The 13,861-nt window shown below is 46.8% G+C and overlaps 1 protein-coding gene across 6 annotated transcripts in view; it reads right to left on the reverse strand.

Annotated features, from left to right (window-relative positions):
• LRRC3B (leucine rich repeat containing 3B) overlaps positions 1 to 13,861 on the reverse strand; it is a 94,298-nt gene that overhangs the window by 15,742 nt on the left and 64,695 nt on the right. Inside the window, exons 2-3 of one of the 6 annotated variants that reach the window (XM_069572836.1) lie at positions 4,230 to 4,389; positions 3,265 to 3,892 (exon numbers count right to left, since the gene is read on the reverse strand). The exons of 3 other annotated variants lie outside the window; for them this stretch is intronic. The gene's annotated coding sequence lies outside the window, so the exon portion shown is untranslated. Of the gene's footprint in view, positions 1 to 3,264; positions 3,893 to 4,229; positions 4,390 to 13,861 lie in introns of those variants that run through there. 2 more of the 6 variants (XM_069572835.1, XM_069572838.1) reach the window with 2 other exon arrangements.

Raw genomic sequence — 13,861 nt, forward strand, 5'->3', positions numbered from 1 at the left:
TAGCATGCTAATATGCACTAATTAAGTATGCTAATAAACAAATATGCTAATATACATTTAAAAAAAATAAACCAGACTTAAGAGAAGAGGATAAGGTGGAAAAACAGTATCTGCAGAATTACAGAGTCACACGGAAAGCTTGCTTGGATACTACTGATGACAATTTAATTGAAGCTGAAGGATCCTCAGACAGGCAGTCTCCTGTTCATGAAATTATGCCCTTGGGTGAACAAAGCCGGGATTAATGGCTTGGGTCTAGCCTAGAGCTGTTCTCACCTCTTCCTGTTCTCCACCCGAGTCCTTTATCTTCTATCTTCTCAGTGAAACGTAGGCTTCTTCCCCCCAAACTTCCTTTTACGTAAGGAAACTCAACAAAACAAAAAAAAGGAAACCAGAACTGAGTTTCCATACTACGGAGTTCACGGCAGGTCCATGGGGAACTGTGGGGCCCTGTGTTGGCTTGACTTGCCTCTGGGAATCACCCGGAAAAATTAACAGCTATCCAGGGACTTAGCTTTTGTCAACAACCAACCAAATAAAACTTTCCAAACTCACTTAATTGTCTGCAGTAAGACTTCCTCAACACCTCGCTCAGACGTAAAATGCCGATTGAAATAAAACCGAATGTGTATTCTCCATCCCAGCATGTACTCTATCTTGGAGAAGAAATCAGCCAGGTAAGATAAGTAAGAAAGGTAAGAATCAGTCCAGGTGAAGATAAGAAAGTCAGGCAGAGGAGAGAGCCACTCCCAGAAAAACAACAAATTCCCATTTCTGTCTCCTCTGAAGGCTTGCACAGGTTTTAAAAAGTAAATCATCAGAATATTAAGAAACTGTCACCTGCTTGATTGCCCATTGGACAGCTTCAGACGCTGTGACCTAACTGTTGTTCTTGTTCACTCACTCAGTCGTGTGCGACTCTTTGTGACCCCGTGGACTGCCGCACACCAGACCCCTCTGTCCTTCACCATCTCCCAGAGTTTGCTCAAACTCATGTCCATTGAGTCGATGCCGCTATCTAACCATCTCATCCTCTGCTGCCCCTTGCACCTGTGACCAAGTGGCCTATGTATTAAAGCAAGTCTCATACACAGTCAGCTCCAGTAATGACTGGTCAGGAGAAGGTATGTCGTTTTTTCGACACCTTGGCGCTTTGCTTTGTCTGAGGATGTGAGAACGGGAGAAACGCTGGGTCTGGGCTGGCTTCCTGACTCCCTGACGTAGTGACACTTGACTTAAGCATGAGGACATCATTCTCCCCGCTGCCCCCCCCCATGACCCCGCATCCCACACACTTCTTTTAGGAACCTCAGCAGTTCCTAAAGTAACAGGTAGGAGGGGTGGACAGGGTGGTTGTGAGCAGCCCCAGGGCTGACTCAGGGTCAGGGACCCAGGAGGTGCTCAGGACCTGCTTGCTCAATGAAGGGCTGAATAGCTGAAAACAAAGCAGATGTTTCTCAAGAACCAAAGAGCCTGACAGGGTGCAGACGTGCCCCCTCTTTCATCCAGATGGTAGCCGAGAAACCAAGGAAGAGAGAGCATCACTAATGGTGACCTGCTTCTCACGCAGCCAGGACCCAATCAGTGTGAGTAGCCTTCCACATTGAGAAAGTGAGGAAGGCAGCGTCCAGTCCAAGAACACCAGCATCCGGCAGGATCAGCAGGCTGACGCCCCGGCATGCCAGGTGGGCTCACCGTGTTTAACATGCCAAGATGGGTCCCAGTCTCTCAGATGCCGTGCCATCAAGACAGTGACGTTGGCCTGGCCTATGAGTTTCAGAAACGCATAGTCAAAACATGAAGGTAAAATATTTTTGGGGAACCCACTCCAGCATCCTCACCTGGAAAATTCCACGGATGGAGCCTGGCAGGCTACAGTCCATGGGGTCGAAAAGAGTCGGACATGCCTGAGAAACTTCACTTCACTTTTAGAGGCAGAGAGGGGCCTCTCTGGTGGCTTGGTGGTAAAGAATCCACCTGCCAATGCGGGAGATTTGGGTTTGACCCCTGAGTCAGGCAGATCCCTTGGAGAAGGAAATGGCAACCCACTCCAGTATATTCTTGCCTCGAAAATCCCACAGGCAGAGGAGCCTGGCAGGCTATAGTCCAAGAGGTCCCAAAAGAGTCAGACACGACTTAGGGACTAAACACTACAAGTGAATCTGTACCAAGTGGGCTTCTCACTCTAACTGTGCAGCATTTCTCTCTTTGCCTGTCCTCTGCCTCTGCTCATCATCGACCCTCAGGGAGAGGGAGCGTCTATGAGTCTATAAGGCCTCCTGGTGCTTAGCTGCAGGGAGCTCTCCGGAGCGAGGCTGTCCTGGCAGGACTCCAACACCGAGGTCTCTTCACTGGAGGAAACAGATGGCACTCATCTCATGATGGGGAAGCCGAGGCCTTGACCACATGCAGAGCTGACTCTTCTATCATCCAGGTAGTAGACTCTTATCTCTTTGGGCATCCAGGGAGGTCTGTTCCAATTGATTAACAGCTATCTATGATTGGGACCGTGCTTACCTATCTGTAGGCAGAACCACGAGAGAGAGGTTGAAAAGTCTGCACTAAGCAGGGATGATGAGGGTGGTTTGGAAAAGGTCATTATTCTCTTTTGGTACAGGCAAATATGCCCTGATGAGGCTGGACTTTCCATCTCAACAAAGAACCAGCAAGCACTCTTACCTCTGTGGCCCTTTATTTGCAAGATGTGTCTGTGGAAACGACCTAAATGTCCATCGGCAGAATGGATATAGGATGTGTGGTATGTGTATATGGTGGAATACTAATCAGCCATCAAAAAGAAGGAAATAAGAAGAAAAGAATGAAATAATGCCATTTGCAGCAACATGGATGAACCTAGAGATGATCACATTAAGTGAAATAAGGCAAACAGAAAGACAACATCATATCATATCACTTATATGTAGACTCTAAAATAGGACACAAAGGAACATATCTGTGGAGCAGAAACAGAATCATGGACACAGAACACACTGGTGGTTGCCAAGGGGGGAGGGAGTTGGAGGAGGCATGGAGGGGGAGGGTGGGGTTAGCACGTGTTAGCTGTTACATAGAGAATGGATAAACAACAAGGTCCTACTATATAGCACAGAGAACTACATGCAATATCTTATGATAAATCATAATGGAAAAGAATAACTGAATCACGTTGCTGTACAGCAGAAATTAACACATTGTAAATCTACTATGCTTCAATTAAAAAAAAAAAAAAACACGAAATGTATGTCTGTTATGTTATCTGCTGACCTGAGAAGGGTAGTTGCCTGGGTGTCTGGCTGTGGACATATTCATAAAGGTCTCTTTTCTCTTAATTTATCATAAAACTTCCATGTTAAGTCTTCCCAGGTGCACGTGAGGTTCTTGAGCCTTTTTCTGAGATGACCAAGGTGGAAGCTTCAGAGAGGCGTGTTTATAATGTCAACAAAGGAAGCACTCACAGTGTTCCCCGAGGCCACCGTGGGGCCGTCTCCTTGTTTGGAGGCTCTGCCCCGTGGCCACAGGCGATGCTGCTGCTGCTGCTGCTGCTGCTGCTGCTGCTGCTGCTGCTGCTGCTGCGGGAGGTGGAGGAGCCTCGGGCTAATGTCTGATGAGTCAGACTCTGGATTCTTCCAACCCCTGGGTTCTTTCTCTCTCTTTCATCCACCTCCTGGGTCCTGGGTCATTTTCACCGCTCATTATCGCCAGCACCAGAAGGAAGGTGGAGGAAATGAAGGGAGATGAAATTCAAATGAATCAATCCTGCCACTTGTTTGCAGCTCAGCTCGCGAGCGTACAGGGGGGAGGCGGTGGCTGCTCTTCTGTGGGTTCCGATTCTCTGAGCTATTCCTGTGCCCCTTGCTGCCAGGCAATATTGAGGGGGCTAGATGCAAATAAGCTGTTGGGATAGAAGCAGAGAGGCGGGGGGGAAGCTCACTTCGGCAGCAACTTCTTCAAAGGAAAGGGAAAGGATGTCACACAGAGTAGCCCAAGTTTTATTAAACAAGCTCATGTTTGGACTCATCTTATTCCCTTAGAAGTAGAGGGAAAGGGATGCGAAGACCACATTGAGAGCGATTATAATGCGGAAGATGCACTGATCGTCATAGCAACGAAAAGGACGTATTCTGCAAAGAGTATGCCGAGGACAACAAAACCAGACACAAGGAAGAACTGTATGAAAACCCGAAAGAAGAACGAAGGGAAAACAAAACACGGGAGTATCTTTAACCCACCGTCATTCACACAGGTAGGCTGCAGGAGAGGGCGGGAAGCTGGAATGGCCGGGCGTGTCCTCTTCACTCTGAGCTCATGTGATGGCAAGGGACTGGACCCTGGTTCCCAGTGTCCTGTCCTGCTCTGGAGCCGACCCTGCGATGTGCCACCCACGTGGCCCTGCAAGGAAGAGCTTATGTAATAGGAAGGGCTTGTTCCAGATCCCGGGATGCTGAAGGGGAGGACCCCTTTCAGGGACTATCTCCAAAGCAGAATCACTTTGCCTCCCAGGAAGAACCTACACCCAGTGACTGGCCAGAGAAAGGGAGAAAGTCCTGGCCACACTGGACCATTCTGGGACAGCTCTGAGCTGCCTCAGGGTGGGCTGAGGTCATCTCAAGGCTCTGCATCACAGGGTAACTTCCTCTCGCCAGTCCATCCCGTCCCATCCACAAATGCTGATCCCAAGTGTACTACTTCTTAATAAACCTCTTGTTTGCAGAGTCCCATTCCCAGTCGTCTCCTCTGAAAGCTTGACAAGTGATCATTCTGCCTGGGATGTACAGTTGAATTTTTTTTTTTTCTGAGCTAAAGATTCACTCTTGGTTGTGATATCGGTATGTACAAGAGTAGCTATGGAACACATCCAAGCTGAGGAGGTGGAAGTTGCAAGAGACAGAAAGGCTGTGCGTGAGCTGAGCGGGGCTAGGATAACGAGACTGGGCTTCAAACTGAACTTTAAAAGAAGCAGCAGAAGGGACCCTAAGGAATAGGGAAAACCAAGAAGTCACAGGCACATCGCTCAGCAAATGTTACAGTGCCCAGATCAGTCCATCACTCAGCAAACATCACAGCAGCCAGGTCAGGTCCACGCTTGCGGGAGCGGGGCAGCGAAGGGGCCCAGGGCGGTGCTCAGCTGGTGAGATAAGGGGTGGAGTTTGGATGACTCCTACACCAGAGCTGAGTCCACTAGTGGGCAAGTGACCACTGGGGGCTAAATCTAAGAACAGGATACTTTCTACTTGGGGGAACTTTTGCCAATACAATCTGAAGAGAATGTTTGCCACCAGATGAAGGGGTCATAACACAGAGACTGGACTAAGTTATCACTGCCACTGAATGGCACCAGACACAGCCTTTAGACCCTATGTCTGCGGGGAATCAAGCAGGAAACAGCTCAGTGAATGGGGATTCATGAAATCAAGGTCTCCTTGAATTCTACTATAGCAACTGAACTTCAATTAAGATATGGCAAAAATTAGGATAGTATGGAGCTGTTTTAAAACACAAGAATATACACACAAACAAGCACCAGTATACACACAGAAATATACATACGTATACATGCAGAAATACATACATATATATATATATATATATACACACACACGGGCTTCCCTGTGACTCAGCTGGTAAAGAATCTGCCTGCAATGCAGGAGACCTGGGTTAGATCCCTGGGTTGGGAAGATCCCCTGGAGAAGGGAAAGGCTACCCACTCCAGTATTCTGGCCTGGAGAATTCCATGGACTATACAGTCCATGGGGTCACAAAGAGTTGACATGACTGAGTGACTTTCACAAACAAACAACACACACACACACACACACACACACACATAAAGTCTACCATGTCTTAATATTAGAAGAAAAAAGCCAGTTGTCTAATTCATGCAATAAGCAAATACATCTGTGGCATCATTCACTACATCTGATAATCTTATAATCACTCACGTTTAAAATGCATAAACACCTCTGGAGGAATTGACAATTGCCAATGGCACCCCCATTTTCCAGGTGAAGAAATCAAGACCCAGAGATGTTAATTAATCTGCCCAAGGTCACAGAGTTAGGCCAAGGTGGGATTTGAACTGGTGTAGAGTCCCTGCAGGTCACTTCTTTCTCTCCCTCCTTCCCTCTCTCTTAACATGTCGGGGTGTGTGTGCGTGTGTGTGTGTGTGCACATGTGTGTGTGTGCTCTGCCTCCCTCACCACCACGCTGAAGCTGGCCCTGCAAAGAGGAAGTGTAGTGACCCCACCTATGTCTGTATGAGACCCTCGGGTATTGACAGAGGTGTGGTTGTCACTACAGTGCTTCAGAAAATCTTCAGTGCTCCTTGGCGGAGCGGGAGGGCTGCACTTCCCCACCCTCTTTGAAGTTAGCTGTCTCCGTGTGATCACTTTGGCTGATGAATTCTGAGCAGAACTTAGCTGAGTTTTAAGGACCCTTTTAATCTCCTCCTCTGTCTTCCTGGGTCTGTAAGTAACTCAGAAAAAGCAGATCCTGTCACTAACACACTGGACACACAGCAGGAATAAGAATTAACCAGGGGTTGAACCCACACTCTGGGCAGTGAAAGCTTGGAGTCCTCACTAACCGGACTGCTAGGCAACTCCCCAACTTTTGTACTTTGAAGCCACTGAGATCTGGGGATCATTCATTACTGCAGCATTACCAAGCCTATCTTCACCATTCTGAAGTGCTTATCCTCCTTCTACAGATAAAGAACCTAAGGTTCAGAGAGGTTTAGCCATTTGTCCATGGACACACAGTTGTAAGATGGGAAACCCTTTGACAAGCAGAGGTTGAGGAGAGAGATCATTTTAGGGAGCGAACACATACACACATGAACCCCAGCAAAGTAAAGAAGGCCGCAGAGAACACTGGAGCCACTGCAAATATTCCAGTGTGTGTGGGGGAACGGATTGATGCCGACAGGGCAGAATCTGGGTTCTGAATTCCACAGGAATATCAAGTTCCCTCTGAGCTATTAAATATGTTTACATAAGGTCCGTAAGAAAGCTGGAGCAAAGGACTGGAAATTGTCAGAAAAGACACACAGAAGTGTAAACAGAGACACAGCTCATGTCATGCTCAAGGCCAAGACAGCATCAAGATTTTCCACCACCAAGGCCCAGTTTCTGACCTTGGCTGGTCCTTTAAATGCCGTCTAGATTGACTCTCTGACTTGATGCCATGGCAACCGGCTCTACTGACCAGTTCCACCCAATCTGCTTCCACCTTTGGCTCCTTGGCCGCTATCACAAAATGCAAAGCTTCACAGAGAGGGCTGGAACTTTACTTTTTATTTTTCAATTGAAGGATAATTGCTTTACAGAAATTTGTTGCTTTCTGTTAAACCTCAGCATGAATCAACCATAGGTATACATGTATCAAAACTTTATTTTTTAAAGGGTGGGAAGCGAGAGGCTTCCAAAGGAATTGTTCATCCATAATCCTACTGAATTAGGCAAACTGTCTAAACTGGCTGATTCACCAGCAGAAATGGGATGAGATGCGCCAGCTAGAAGGAGCCTGAGAAAAACGCTGAGAGGTTGAAGCCATGTAGTTGGAGGATCAGCCTCCGTCAGACTTCACCACGACCAAGAGCCCAGAGAGCCAGCACCGAGGCGCGTCTGGCAAGCTGTCCTGAAGGTAAGAACGGAGGTTCATTGCTCAGGAATTCTGTTTGCATGTATTTCAGGAAAAGTGAGCATCCCAGCTCTGTAAAATAAGCAAAGAAGTGGAAAAGACTGCCTGCCAAACAGGAGATGTGGGTTCAATCCCTGGGTTCGGGAAGAACCCCTGGAGAAGGAAATGGCAACCCACTCCAGTATTCTTGCCTGGGAAATCCCATGGACAGAGGAGCCTGGTCTGTCCCATGTAGCCTGGGCTACAGTCCGTGGGGTCGCAAAAGAGTCGGACACGACTTAGTGGCTAAACAGCAGCAGAAGCATCAAAGGACTCCTGAGTGATTCCTCTCTCGGCCCGGAAGAACTGATGACACTGGGCTGGACAGGGTGGTAGAAGCAACCAGGAATCTTTCCAATGAGTCCCTTGGACTGCGAGGAGATCTAACCAGTCAATTCTAAAGGAAATCAATCCTGAATATTCACTGGAGGGCCCGATGCTGAAGCTCCAAAACTTTTGGCCACCTGATGTGAAAAGCCAGTGTTTGCCATGCCTCTATTATAGGTGTGACCTAACCTGCTGTCCCTTTTGCGGATGGGTTGAGGGAAGCCTCATAACCTCATGAATTTCCCTCTCCCAGATCTTGACCTTTCTGAACCTCCTCCGATTCTCCAAAGGGGCAGCTGACTTCTCAGCACGTCTTGGAACTCAGCATGACTAGAATATAAAAGATCTCGGAATTGCCTGCCCAGGTTTAACTGATATACATATATGCAGCCGGAATTGTTTTAGTCTGCCATTTTTAATGCATGGAGTAGAATGCGCGTGTAGAGAAACACAGAGTGCCAATGAGGTAACCTGAGATCTGGCATCGTTTGGGGTAAACACAAAGGAAGAGTGAAACAGGAAATAATTGATATAGAAGGAGGAAAAATAGTAATCTTTTGACGCTGATGTTCTGTGGGCAGACACCACGTGCAACTGCAATGGACAGGAGTAGACCCACCCCAGGGGGACAGCGACGCTCCTGGTATGAGCACCCTGAGTGGGGGTGTTGCAGGGGCCCAGGGAGCAAACAACGCCCCACCAAAGCAGCATCTGGCTTTTCTCCAGGCTGGGGACGGTCTTTCTGGAGGCACTCGGCCAAGAAGCGTATTTTCCCATTTCAACAACAGGACTTCCTGGGGGAAAGTAAATAGCTCTTCCCACCAGGAACAGAAGCAAAACGAAATGTAGTCACACAGTAAACCGGGTGATGAGACAGCAACCAAAGACGTCCTCTCCTGCAGGTGACACGTTTGTGTACCTGGGGAGGGGAAAGCCAAGGAGAAAGAGAGTCTGCAGGGGAAAGGGGGTGATGACCAGACACAGCTAGTGTCCAGAGGGGTCTAAATTCTAGGCAGCAGGTGAGAAACGAAATGAGCATAAGATATGTGTGTTGGATAAAGAAGGAGGAGTGACTACAGAACTCTTGCCAATGGGCTTCCCTGGTGGTCCAGGGGCTAGGAAGAGCCTGCCAATGCAGGGGACTCGGGTTCAGTCCCCAGTCGAAGATCTAAGATCCCACGTGGGAGCCTGTGTGTTGCAACTACTGAAGCCTCCGCCCTAGAGCTGGTGCTCCAAGAGGAGCCGCTGCAATGGGAAGCCTGGGCGATGCAGCAAGGCGTAGCTCCCGCTGTCTGCAACGACGAGAAACGCCCATGCGCAGTTGTGAAGACCCAGCAGGGCAAAAGAACAAAAACCAAAACCCAGCTCTTGCCAAGTCCCGAGTGAGACTTGGTCACTGCAGTCTCACTGCAGGTTAATGGTGTAACTTGGCTATGGTGTAAAGTGGGTCTCGTTAAACCCTGCTCAGGCTGGTAAACACCTTGCATCGACCGGGTTATTAAACGAATCATTTTGTTTACATTTTCAATTCAAGAGCCTTGGCCCACTTCAGAAATAATTTTGTTTATAGCAGGTTCATCAGCCATCTGGTTGTTACTCTCGCACCAGGCAGTGATTGACATTCATGATAATCTAGCGATGAGAAGGATGACTGTAATTGTGGGGGCTGAGAGCTATGTAGACCTTCCTTTGGACCAGATGTTCTATACACATCGCATCATCCTATCCCACCCTCAGAGCTACCCAGAGAGGTGCGAACCACGGTCTTCCCTTTCACAGATGAAAGTCCAAGTGCTCAGAAGAACCCACTTCAGTCCGTGGCACAGACTGACCTAAGTCTGCCAATTCAGAATCTTGGGTCCATCAACATTATGGAATACCATCTCTTGCTAAGTAGAACTAACGGGGCTTAGCTTTATTCTTGCCTATGAGACTGTGAGGAAGGGAGGTTTCACGTGCTACCCGCATGTCCCTATCGTGTGTGCGTGCAACCTGAGTCACTTCAGTCGCGTCAGACTCTTTGCAGCCCTATGGACTGTAGCCCACCAGGCTCCTCTGTCCATGGGACTCTCCAGGCAAGAACACCGGAGTGGGTTGCCGTGCCCTCCTCCAGGGCATCTTCCCAACACAGGAATCAAACCAGAGTCTCTTGCATCTCCCACAATGGCAGGCGGATTCTTTACCATTAGCACCACCTGGGAAGCCCTGTGCGTTCCCATCAATATGTTTAATTCAGCCTTTGTTTTCAAAATGCTTTCCCTGTTACAACTACATAGTCAATATTGATTTTTTAACCATAAAATCAACATCTATAATTATGTTCATTTACACAATTTGCTGTCATCTCAGGTTACCTGTGGAAAAGAACTTCCATAAACACAAAAGAAGAAGTAAATGCCAATGAGAACAGAAACTTCTTAATCTCACTCTCCAAACATAATCTCCCACTCTCCAATCATAATATCTCACTCTCCAATCATTGCCTGCTTCTTTCTCACTCCCTTAAAAGCTTTTTTTTTTTTTTAAAGTAGGAGGGGAAGGGGCAACAGAGGATAAGATGGTTGGATGGCATCACTGACTCAATGGACATGAGTTTGAGCAAGCTCCGGGAGATGGTGATGGACAGGGAGGCCTGGCGTGCTGCAGTCCATGGGGTCACAGAGTCAGACACGACTGATCCAGACCACAGTATTTAAATTATCTGGTGTAGCATGTGAGTGTCAAAAACACATTTTGGCGAGAACAAAACAACAGGCTTTCTCTTCTCTATCTAATGTTACCTTTGGGTTTTAGTTTCCAAAAGAAAACTCTATGATTAATAATGAAATAAGAAAGATAAAGTCCTCTTTTTGGATTAGGATACTGTCTGAAATATTTGGAAATCTGTGTTTTAAGAGATGCTAAAACAGGTTCTCTCTGTGGGCTGGAAGATCGTTTGATTCTTTTGATCACAATGAAATGAAAAGTCTTGGAGACCAAGAAGGAGAAGCCAGTTGTAGTTTCCTCTGCCAGATGCAAAGCCCAAACAACGTTTGCATATTGCCCACGGGCTGTCGGTAGGATTCTTTTTGAAGGTGTAAAACATCAATTGCTTGGACAACTCTGGCTTGCAGAGTAGAAACTGCACATTTGTGAGTTGGGGTGACAGAGAAGCTTCAGGAAACTAAAGAAGTACCCTATGTGTGGCATTTCTGGGATAACCTTCCAGCAAATGGATAAAATGTAAAGTCCTAGTTCTCAAGCTCATTGGGAAATTTACAGTCTCTGCCAGTGGCATTAGACCAAGTCCAGAAGAAATACCATCAGAACTTCATTTGTAAAATAAATAAATAGTCAATCCCTAAATAGATTAAGGAGACTCATAAGTCAAAATGCAATTTAGTAGGATTCCTAAACACAGAATCTTTAATAAAAAGAGCGTGTGTGCATGCCATTTTTTTTCTCCCTCTGTGAATATCTTTACTGAGAACGCTCTTGAAACTCTGGGACAATAATCACAATTTATTGATACCTTTGGATATGTATAAGAAGAAAAAAAAAAAAAGCTGAAACTCCAGTACTTTGGCCACCTCATGCGAAGAGTTGACTCATTGGAAAAGACTCTGATGCTGGGAGGGATTGGGGGAAGGAGGAGAAGGGGACAACAGGGGATGAGATGGCTGGATGGCATCACTGACTCTATGGACGTGAGTTTGAGTGAACTCCGGGAGTTGGTGATGGACAGGGAGGCCTGGTGTGCTGCGATTCACGGGGTCGCAAAGAGTCGGACACGACTGAGCAACTGAACTGAACTGATGCTGCAAAAGATTGAGGGCAGGAGGAGAAGGGGAGGACAGAGGATGAGATGGTTGGATGGCATCACTGACTCGATGGACCTGGGTTTGGGTGGACTCTGGGAGTTGGTGATGGACAGGGAGACCTGGCGTGCTACGATTCATGGGGTCACAAAGAGTCAGATACAACTGAGTGACTGAACTGAACTGAAGAAGAAAAAAACTTGACATGTCAAGAACCAGGAGATTCACATTCTTATGGAAATGTCCTGAGGTTCTCCTATAAATTTCAGTTAACACTAAAACTCTGCATTCCTTTCTTAATTAAGAAGAAATGGGCCATTTAAAATAAAAACTACAATGAGCTATTTCTTTACATCAGTCAGAATGGCCATCATAAAAACATCTACAAATGCTGTGGAGGGTGTGGAGAAAAGGGAACCCTCCTCCACTGTTGGTGGGAATCTAAACTGGCGCAGCCACTATGGAGGACAGTATGGTGGTTTCATGAAAAGTTAAAAATAGAACTACCACATGAGCCAGCGATCCCATTCCTGGGTATATATTCAGAGAAAAACATGGTCTGAAAGGATATGGGGGCCCCAGTGTTCACTGCAGCACTGTGTCCATTAGCCAAGACATGGATGCAACATAAATGCCCATCGACAGAGGGACGGGCAAGGACACACATGCAATGGAATACCATTCAGTCATTAAAAAGAAAGAAAAAATGCCATTCACAGCAACATGGGTGGACCCGGAGGTGACGCTTATTCCAAGTGAAGTAAATGAGACGGAGAAAGATAAACACCATATGACATCACTGATGTGCAGAATCTTTAAAAATGATACAAATGAACTTACTTACAAAGCAGAAACAGACTCACAGACTCAGAGAACAAGCTCGTGGTCACCAGTGGTGAAGAGTGGGTAAAGGGAGGGATTAGGAGCTTGGGACTGACATGTACACATTGCTCTATTTGAAATAAAATCCCTTTCCATGAAAAAAAGGGGCTATTTAAGCATATTTGACCTTTCTTCCATAAAACAATAAAGCAGAATAAAAGAAGTGTCCTGGAGTGTGATGGTGCTTGGTTGGCAGAAGCCTACCCAAGGAGGTATCTTTTGAGCAGAGAAATGATTTATGAAGCTAGTGGGGGGAACAGTGTTCCAGGCAGAAGGAACAGCACGTGCCAAAACCCTGAGACACCCTCAGCTTCTTTGAGGAACAGTGAGAAGTCCAGTGTGGCTGAAGACACATGGGCAGGGCGGAATGGCGGAGAAATGTTTAGGGAGGTCTTCAAAGAACATGGCGGGGGCTGGAGTTTATTTAAGCATGATAAGCCACTGGAGGATTGTACGCAGAGAAGCAAGATGATCTGATTTATACTTTGGGAAAATCACTCTGGCTGCTGTGATTGCAAGAAGGCCATCACCTGCTGTCAGCTCTCCTACAGATACCTCCAATATCACAGAATGTCCATCCTTGAGGGCTTTGTGGCTTCGTGTTCAAACCTTTGATGGCTGAACGAATAACTGAATGAATCTGTCAATGAAGGGCTCTGGTTGTCCGAGTTCTGGCTGCCCAAGGCGAAGAATCCTATGCTATCCCATACTCATTACAGTCCTTTCTCATCAAGTCTATCTGGACTTGTTACAAGCCAGCAGACATGTTGTCAACAGAAAGTCCACCCAGATACTTATGGAAGAGGAATTCTAGTTTTTACTTAGTTTCTAACTGGAGATCAGAAAAATATACATTTTTTTCTCATAGTTAGAATTTAAGAAATTAAGTACCCTTCCTCCCAGAAAGCTCTTCTTTCCTCTTAACTCTCAGAGGCTTTCATGCCGAGCTTCAGCAGAATGTAATCTGGGTATTAGATGACCTCCAAAGTCACTTTGATCTCTGGTTCTAGGAATCTATAATTTTACGTCCTCCAATGGTGGTGCTTTTCCAACCCTTCTTCCAGAGGAAGAGTCAGGAACCCGCATCACCCTTGTCATTAGCACGAGGGTCCCCAGGATCCCAGGGGCAAAGTCTGATTCCTCAGCTGTCAGCACTAGCCAGCAACCTCGCTGCTTCT

This window comes from Ovis canadensis, chromosome 26, assembly GCF_042477335.2.
Source record: "Ovis canadensis isolate MfBH-ARS-UI-01 breed Bighorn chromosome 26, ARS-UI_OviCan_v2, whole genome shotgun sequence".
NCBI lineage: Eukaryota > Metazoa > Chordata > Mammalia > Artiodactyla > Bovidae > Ovis > Ovis canadensis.